The 8,715-nt window shown below is 57.6% G+C and overlaps 1 pseudogene; it reads right to left on the bottom strand.

The window, feature by feature from the left end:
• Positions 1-864: 864 nt before the first annotated feature.
• The window catches only part of LOC124973572 (alpha-1,6-mannosylglycoprotein 6-beta-N-acetylglucosaminyltransferase B-like), a 52,142-nt pseudogene continuing 44,291 nt past the window's right edge, over positions 865-8,715 (bottom strand).

Raw genomic sequence — 8,715 nt, 5'->3', positions numbered from 1 at the left:
CATCCTCAGCCTGGTTATTTCTGTTTTTTAATTAACTCAATAGCAAAATTAAACAGATGTTCATGTAATAAAAATCAAAGGAAAGAACCTGAGAGTAGGCACCTCTCCAGTTCCCATGTGTCCCAACCGAAGCATGTAGGACAGTCTGGGCACATTCATTCCCAGGTGCAGTCCCTCCCCTGCACCCAGCATCTGGGAGGGGTCCACCACCCACAGACTCATTTTGCTTGATGGGTCTTGGAGGTCAGGGCAGACGTCAGGGGATGGGGAAGAGTCCTCACCCTGCCCCTATCCCTGTGCAAGAAGAGGCCAGAAGGGCCGGGGAGAAGGCACAAGGGGTCGTTTCCAGCATGAAGTGAATCAGAGTAAACCCACACCAACTCCCTGCCCCAGGCCTGTCCTTAGCACTGAGTCCCCTTCCCGAGGCCACTGCCCTAGTCTGGTGCTCGGGCCCATTTAAACCCATCAACCTGTAATAATCAGTTGTCCAGCCCTCTACTGGGCATGGCCCCGAGGCCACGTTCCTGTCTGCCTTAAAATTCACAAGGGGCCATTGTCAAATATGGAGAGTGGCCCCTGTGGCAGATGTGGGAAGTGCCCACTCAGCCTCTCTGCCCTTGACGCTCCATCTCAGGGCTGTCTATGGCCTGCTCAGCCTGTGCAAGGGACAAGCCAGAAGCCACGGGAGTGGGCAGCCCACAGCCATGGGCAGGTGGGAGCTGGAGGAGAACCACCCCAGGTTCCTGCCTTTCTGGGATGTGATGGAAGCCCCCGCTCAGAGGCCCCGCAGTGAGGAACTCCAGGCACACCTGTCCCCTTCATGGGACCACCTCCCAGCGGAGACACCTGTGCTGAGATCCCACCTCAGGGTTGCCCCAGAGGAGCCCAGACAGTCTGCGACCTAAGTTTAAGCCTCAGCTGATTCCCAGGAGGTGAGCGGATCTCCCCACTGGATGGAGTGGCAGAGTGCTCCTCCTTGCCAGACTCCAGCTTCACCTGTTAGAGCTGAAGACAGGTGCACATCAGGACCTGGTGACTTGCCGCTGGGCTCTTCCTCTAGAAATATTCATCTCCAGATCAGGAAGGAAGGAACTGGATGTTTCCATCATGAATGGAAAGCTGACCTTGTCAGCAAGATCCCCGGAAGAGCTGTATGCACATCATCGCTCGAGACAGGCTGCTAAAAGGTCACAGATCCACACCTAAAGCAGGATCTGAAGAACCTCCATGCTTTCATCTGGAAGATATTGACTTGGCATCCAATTTGTGTCAGGAGTGCTCACAGGGCCTGGCCCTTCATTGTGCTCAATAAGTGACTCTGAAACCGGGGCTACCTTGTAAGGTTGTGCAGGTTGTTCACTGCACCAAGGTATGCTCCCTAAAACCTATGCACTGGGTTGGTGAGTGAGGGCCCTGCTCCACTCTCCAGTCCACATGGCTGGATGCAGGGGTATGTTTGACCGGGAGGGAGGTGGACTCCTCTGCCAGCCCAGGCCAAGTCTGGGTACTTTCTCTAAGTATAATGTGGCCCACAGTACGAGCGGTGGTCGTCTCACCTGGGTCTCCATGATGGCCTTGTTGGCATCTTCAGACTCCTCTGAGTTGTTGTAGTCCACAGTCCACACGTGGGGCTTGCTGATGAAGTTCTCTGCGTAGGGGTGCTGGAGAACACCTGGCTGGGCCGGCAGGGGGTGACTCTCCCTGTGCCCCCGTTTGTCCCTTTTATTCCACTGCCTGACTCCTCCACCTCCCTCCTCAGGAACCTCAGGGCCCCTGCCCTGCCCCTCCCAGGTTGGCTGGGTCACCCATGTGTCCCTGGAGGTGGGCTTGCCTGGGAAGAACTCGTGGTTGAGGGAGCTGTGGGGCAGGTTGAAGCAGGACTGCAGGAAGACGCAGCCATGGGCGATGGCCTCTAGGGGGACTGGACCCTCGTGGGGGAAGCCAAAGCCTGAGAAAAGCTGAGGGGGCCAGGGGCATGAGGTCAGGGAAGCTGGGAGCCCCGCAGCCAGGCAGGGGTGGGGTGGGGGTGGCTACCTTGCATCCCTCGGTGCAGGGCTGGGTGGGGCACTGTGGATGCCTGGACTTGCTACCTATGATTCTGGAGGGACGAGGACAAAGCAAGGATCCCAAGCCCAATAGGCTGCAGACCCGCATCCCTAGCCAACCTCAAAGGACCTCCACTCACTCATCCTAAAACACTAATTCAGTATCTAACTGTGCCAACCATGCATGCAGGGCTGGCTCCTGGAAGGTGTTTCATAAGTGGTACTGAATCCAGGGCTGCTGTGTGAGGTTGTTCAGGTTGTCCACTGCACAGAGATATCCTTCCTTGTGCAACTTGCAGAAGCAGCCATCCAGGATGAATGGCTCCATGGGACAGTAGCCAGGGCCTATCAGCCAGCCTACCACCTGCTCAGAGGCTCTGAAAGGTCTGCCTGGCTCCTGTTCCCCTAACCAGGCCGTGGCCCTGCCCAGGCTGCTGACCCTGTAGGATCTCTCCTGCCTGCTGGACATCCCATGTTGGCCAGTCCCCTGGAGGACTGGACACAGGGCTCAGGCAGCAGAGCATGCTGGGGCATGTCCACATGTGGAAGGGGCCACACGTGGCAGGTGTGTTGGGTGGCCCCCTCAGTGCCTGTGGCCAGGCAAGCGAGGACAGTGTGCTGGGGGACTCACTTTGACCTTGCGCAGCAGCTGCTGGAACTCAGGCTATGGCAAGAGGCCATGGTTCTTCACAAAGGTGGGGACTCGGGCGGCCTCTGGTTCTCATAGTACATGGTGCCGTGGATCTCCATGTGCTTGTTCAGGATGCCCAGGACCTTCTCCTTCTCCTGGAGGAGGAGGGAGAGGAGGTGGAGTCTCATCCCAGGTCCCCAGCAGTGCCAGCACAGCAGATGCCCTGCCTTGCGGTGGCCTCTGGCCAGCTGTGCAGCCCTGGGCAAGGCCCCTCTCCTCTCTGGCCCTTGATTTTTCATCAGTGAGCTGCAGAGCTTGGACTAAACCAGAGGCTTCCAGTTTATTTTTAGCCACACAATTTTTCTTCCAAAGGAAGCCAACGGGACCACACATTAAATGAATCCAGGTGGATCTGCTTGACCTCATCTAACCCTCAAAGGACTCCAAGTACCTCTGAGGAGCTGCAGAGCTCTCAGGAGCTCAGATCACCCCCCACACACCCATCCCTTCATCCCTCCATCCACCACCCATCCCTCCATCCACCATCCCCTGAGACAGCCTAGAATCTGGAGAAAGAGCAGTTAAGCTCCCAAGGCGATGCCAGATCTGACGGGCTAAAAGAGAGACCACACCTTCACTCGCCAGCCCCTCAGGACTTTGCTCTTAATTTAGACCCAGTCCTAACAAGGGTGCTTATCTGGCTTCCCCACCCAGAGCTCTTGAAGAGCCACAAGTTAGGCGCTGTTGGAGGGCAGAGTGGGGACAGTCACAGTTAAAGGTGACAGTAGACAGATTCCCAGCAGGGCCCACACTGAACAGCAGGTGCTCTGCACACTTCAGCATCCCCCAAGGGTGGGCCATGCACCAGGGAGGCAGAACCCACCCGAGCTGCCAGGAAAGGTTAGGTTATTTTCAGTACGTGGCATCTCACAGGGCAGTGTATGCGTGTATTCTAGAGTCCCATTCAAAGCAGAACGCCCAGCTCTGTCGGGCCCCGCCCTGGTCAGCTCTGCATGCGGCCTGCTGGTCATTTAAACAGGGTTCATCTAACAGATAGTTCTGCAGGACAGACCTACCCCATCTCATCCCCACCAAGAGAAAGTAGCTAGGTGTCCTTGAGATTTGCAGGGACACTGACTGCCAGCTGCACCTATCTCTAGTCACTGCCCCGCACCTGCCAGGAACAGCAGGGCCTTGCAGGCAGGTCACTCATGATGAAACTGTCCCCTGGAGCACTGGGAACTCCTCATAGCCACCTCCACACAGAACCAGCAGAGAGATCAAGAGGCCGCAGGTGAACCAAGACTGCTTACTCACCCAGTCCTCTCACCCCACCCCTCCCTTCATCTATTTAAACCCAAAGCCCAAGTCAGTGACCCAAGACAGGGCTGAGAGGCGGGCCTCACTCTGCCCTCCCAGCACAGCCACAGAGGTTAAAGCTCCTCTCCTGCTCTGCACCATGACCTTTCAGTCTGGCCCAGGACTCTGGTGACACCCTTGGCTTGGAAAAGCTGGCTTGCTGCTTCGCCACCCATTCACAGTTGTCCCTGCAAGTGTCCCTGGAAGGCCACCAAATTCCTCACTCTGTACTGTGTGCTCAGTGTCCTCCTGGCATTGGGTGGGTTTCCCACAGGCCGCCCCCTCTCTGATCCCTGCCCTCAGGGAGGCTCCTCCCTGCATCCCACTGTGCCCAGGAGGAGAGACAGGAAGGAAGAGGGCCGGCCTCCCCCACCTCCATCTCCGCCCTCCGCCCCTGCACTCACGGGACGTGGTCATGAACTGCTTGGGGTTGAGTTTCCAGTAGCCCCAGTTAGTGTGGTAGCCGTGCGGTGTGGCATACTCCTCGTGGTTTTATGCAGGCTCAGTTCCAAAGGTGTCAATGACTGGGATTCAGCACCTGCCCCCCAGAGATCAGAAGCAGGGGTCATGCTGCTGTGTCCTGGGCTGGGGCTGCCCCAGCCAGGAGCCCTGTAACTGGTCAGTGGCTGGGTTGAGGTAGTGCTCTGTGCAACAGAGATTGGCCTCCAACACTCTCCCTGTGTGACCTCAGCAAGTGCCTAGACCTCTCTGTGTCACCGCCCAGTCAAGTGGGAACACAACAGCCCAGCCCCCAGGTCCCCAGTTAGTGTTCAGAAACTGTTCTCCCTGCTGCCCAGGAGCAGCTGCTTGGAGTGGGGGGTCCCTTGCTGCTCTCCCCAGGGGCCCACCTGGGTGAGGGTCCTGGGGGGACTGTGTTGGTGGAGTCATTGCCCTCATGCCTCCTCTGTCAGTTGGACTACTTGGGTAGAGGATGATGGTGGGAGGCCTGTCCTCCTCCCTCCGCCACCTTCGGGGGCAGAGGCTCCAAGTCCAGGGTCCTCACCTTGGAGGATCTGCACCCTGGGCTCCGAGACCCCAGAGCATCCCTGTGTCCACCTGCCTGTGAGTGGGCCCTGAGGTAAAGCAGAGCAGCTGCCTCACAGGATGCTCCCTGCTTCCCATAACCCAGAGTCAGGTGCCCAGTGCTGAGGTTGGCACTGTTCCCCAGAGCAGGGCCCCGGGCGGGAGGAGGGGCAGGAAGAGGGCACAGAATGCTGGGGAATGCACCTTAATAATAAAGTCAATAACGCTGCCTGTCACTTTTTTTCCCCTATTAAAATCATGTGGGATAGTCAGTGGGACTGGAGCAAACGTAATAAATAGCAGGGCTCTCTGTGCTACATTAAACTCGCACCCCCGGGGGCTGCAGGAAGACAGGGAGCAATGGGTGCAGAGGGAAGGGAGTTCAGGGTCCTGTCCCCATCAGGCAGGGCAGAGTCAAGCCCCCACTGGGATGTCCAGTTCCTTTTGGCCCCACCCTGTCACCTGCAGTTCCTCTGCCCCCTCCATTCAGGTGACCCCACTCCAGCCCCATGCAGCCCCAGAGGCCATGGAGGACTCCCCACTCTCCAAGGTTTGGTGATCATCCTCGTGAGGGGGCAGAAGTCTTGTGAGATGGGAGCTTCAGGACAGGGAAGGACAGAGGCAGGGCAGTCCCGCAGGGTGAGGGGAGCAGCTTTCTGCCTGGGTCCACTGCCACCCGGCCCCCACCACCATCACCAGCCCTCTCACATTACTTCCTTTTTTTTTAATATTTTTTTTAGTTGTCATGGACCTTTATTTTTTATTTATTTATTTGTTCATATGCAGTGCTGAGACTCGAACCCAGTGCCTCACACATGCCAGGCAATTGCTCCACCACTGAGCCACAACCCCAGCCCTCTCACCTTACTTCTTGAAGGAGAGTCCCAGGTGCTGCTTCGTCTGCACAGGCCGTGGTAGTCAGCATAGATGAGGTTGAAAGGCAGGGGCATGGTGAGCGGGCAGTTCCCCTGCCTGGTGGCACCACTAAGTTACTGAGAGAAGCACCCTTGAGAGTCTGGGCTTCAAGAAACTCATGTTCCCAATCAGCTCTGGGCCTGGAGGGGCCTCCAGCCCACCCACCCAGTTCCTAGCGCAGGAAGAGAAAGGAGAGAGGCTATAAGGGCCATGGGGTTAGTGCAGACTCTTGGACAGGAATTGAATAGGATGCCTGTATACAGGTTTCTCACTGCACAAGGGAGTCCAACCAGGGCCAAGGGACACTGAGATCTAATCCAGGCTGGCTTTCCAACCGTGTACCTAGCCAGGGTCACCTGCTCCTCCTGCAGGACAGGGACTGCCCAGAGAGGGAGACTTTAATTCACAAAGTACTGGCTACGGTCCTAGCATACCTACACTGTTTGTTTGGAGCCAAGGGTCCCAAGCCTCCTGCCTCAGAGAGTGCACTCCTACTCTGCTGGCCAGGCTCCTGGTGTTTTAGGGTAAAGAGCTCTGTTCTGTTTTAGGGCACAGAACAGGCTGAGACCCCTGGGACTGGGGGCTGCCCCTCGCCTGCCAGGTCACTCAGACTCTGGTTTTCTTCTGGGACAGGGCTGCCCCTGGCAATCCAGAGGCTGCAGCTTGACCAGACTGGGTAGGGCCCTCTGCTGGAGCCTTGAGGCCACCTCATCTCACCGGCCTGCAGGGCATGGATGCAGCCCCAGGGCTTCTTGTAGGATCACAACCTGCTCGGCCACCTCGCTGCAGAAGGGCTCCAAGCCCCAATTGGAACAGCTGCCCATTTAAGTTCCTCTGCCCCACTCCCCACCCATAAAGCAGCACCGCTCCCAGGAGCCCCTGGGAGACGCCGGAACCTGATTCCTCACCCCAGTTTCTTCCCATGGTCATTAGATCACAGTCTGGGCCACATGTTCTATAGGCATGTGCTGGGCCCCGGAGCCAGGGAGCAGGTCACCCGCTGCAGGGGACCCCCTCTGCCTTCCCCTACCACCAGGCCAGAGAAAGCAGCCCAGGGCCTCAGAACAGGGCCTACTCCAGAGACCCTCCTCCCTGTTGGGTCCCTCCATGAATCCTGCTTAGCAAACCCTTCCTGATTGCAACCTGGGTGCTGGCCCTGTGGCCCACAGACACATCCAGGAGGAGCCCCTGCCCTGGGAGCACAGGAGCCATGGGAGGAGCGTGGCCTGGGGTGCACACACTGAGAATTGAAAGACTGCCCTGGGAGCGGGCAGAGAAGGGCAGGGAGCAGCCAGGAAGGCCTCCCCAGGAGGAAACTGTGGGTAAGGCCTCCTCTTCCTCTCTCAACAGCTCCGGCAGGCAGGGAGCACCTCCCGGGCTGGACGTGCCCCACCTCTGCCTCCGGGGGGGAACGCGCAGCTCCCTGGGATCTGGTTCAGCTGCTGCTGCTGGAAGAGGTCCTGGAGGCTCCCCTTCAGGGGTCCACACGGTGGCCTCAGGCCAGGGAGGAGACCCGCTTTGACAAGGACATCAATTCCCTAATGGAAAAGGGCCATGACTGGTCCATTCCCTGGGCTACATCTCTGGCTTCCTGGCTCAAACCAGATGGAAAAGAGCCAGCCTCAGAGGCTTGGTGCTGTCTGCAGAAGCTGACTGTCCCCTGAGCACACTGTCAAAAGTGGTGCCATTTTGATGATGTTTATGGTCTTGACAGGACTGTGACAGAAAGACCTGGGGGAAGATCCAGGCATGGGGGAGGCGGCAAATGGTAGGGGCTTCCTCAAGGTGCCTCACCAGCCAGTACACCCCACCCAGACAGGAGCTCTGCTGCTTAGGCGGACAGAGGAACTGGAACGTGGCCTGGGCCCCCTCCCTCTCTCCCTCATGGAGCCCCTTTCTAAGGATCCCACAAGAAGCCTCATGGCCAGCCAGGGCTTCCAGGGCAGCTATGCTTCAGAAGTTTTCTCACTGAAATGCCCAGAAAGCAAAGCAGAAAGAGCCCAAACCCCAGGCTGGAGCCATCCCAGGAAGCCGCTCCCCCACTCCAGAGACTTGGTGAAATATTGGGTGGTGAGCTCCACACCCACCCTGAGGACATCTCTGCTGTTTTCCTCCTGTTGGGTTTTGGCTTATTACCCCAAAGGTCCTCCCTTAAATCCGAGGCCGGCTCTTGTCCTAGGGCTCCAGCTAGCCCAGGACACGTCCCTGTCCCTTCCTCCTTACTCCCCTCACCCAACCAAGAGCCACAGAGGGATGGCCAAGGCTGATTCCCTGCCCCTTCCTGCCTGGGGAATCAAGTCCAAAGGGGAAAGACAGGAGGACCTGTGAGTGGCCCCTGCACCAGGGCTCCGTGGTCTTTCCCACATTTCTGATGGATTTGTAGGCAGTATGTGTCCTTGTCCCTGGGCGTCCTCTTGTTGACCCTCACCCACAAAACCCCTGACCCCAGCCCCAGGTCCCAGGGCTCCGGAGGACAGATGAGTGGGAGCTGCTCACTGTCAGGCCTGTCCCTGGAGCCTCATAGGACCACACCCTGCTGACACCACACAGCATCCTCAAGTGTATTTTTATGAAATAGTTCAATGTTGAAACATTAAACTAAACAAACAGAAACAGGGACTTTTGCATAAGAATCTGGAGAAAACCCAGAATCTCTAGAAACTGGTGCAAATCCATCATGAATCTCCTCCACCGGCCAGAGTCCCCCCCCCCATGTCCTTTGCTCCAGGTCCACTTGGCACT

This window comes from Sciurus carolinensis, unplaced genomic scaffold, assembly GCF_902686445.1.
Source record: "Sciurus carolinensis unplaced genomic scaffold, mSciCar1.2, whole genome shotgun sequence".
In the NCBI taxonomy this organism is placed as follows: Eukaryota; Metazoa; Chordata; class Mammalia; order Rodentia; family Sciuridae; genus Sciurus; species Sciurus carolinensis.
Note: the sequence above shows the minus strand (reverse complement) of the source record. Positions and strands in the feature narration are given on the sequence as shown.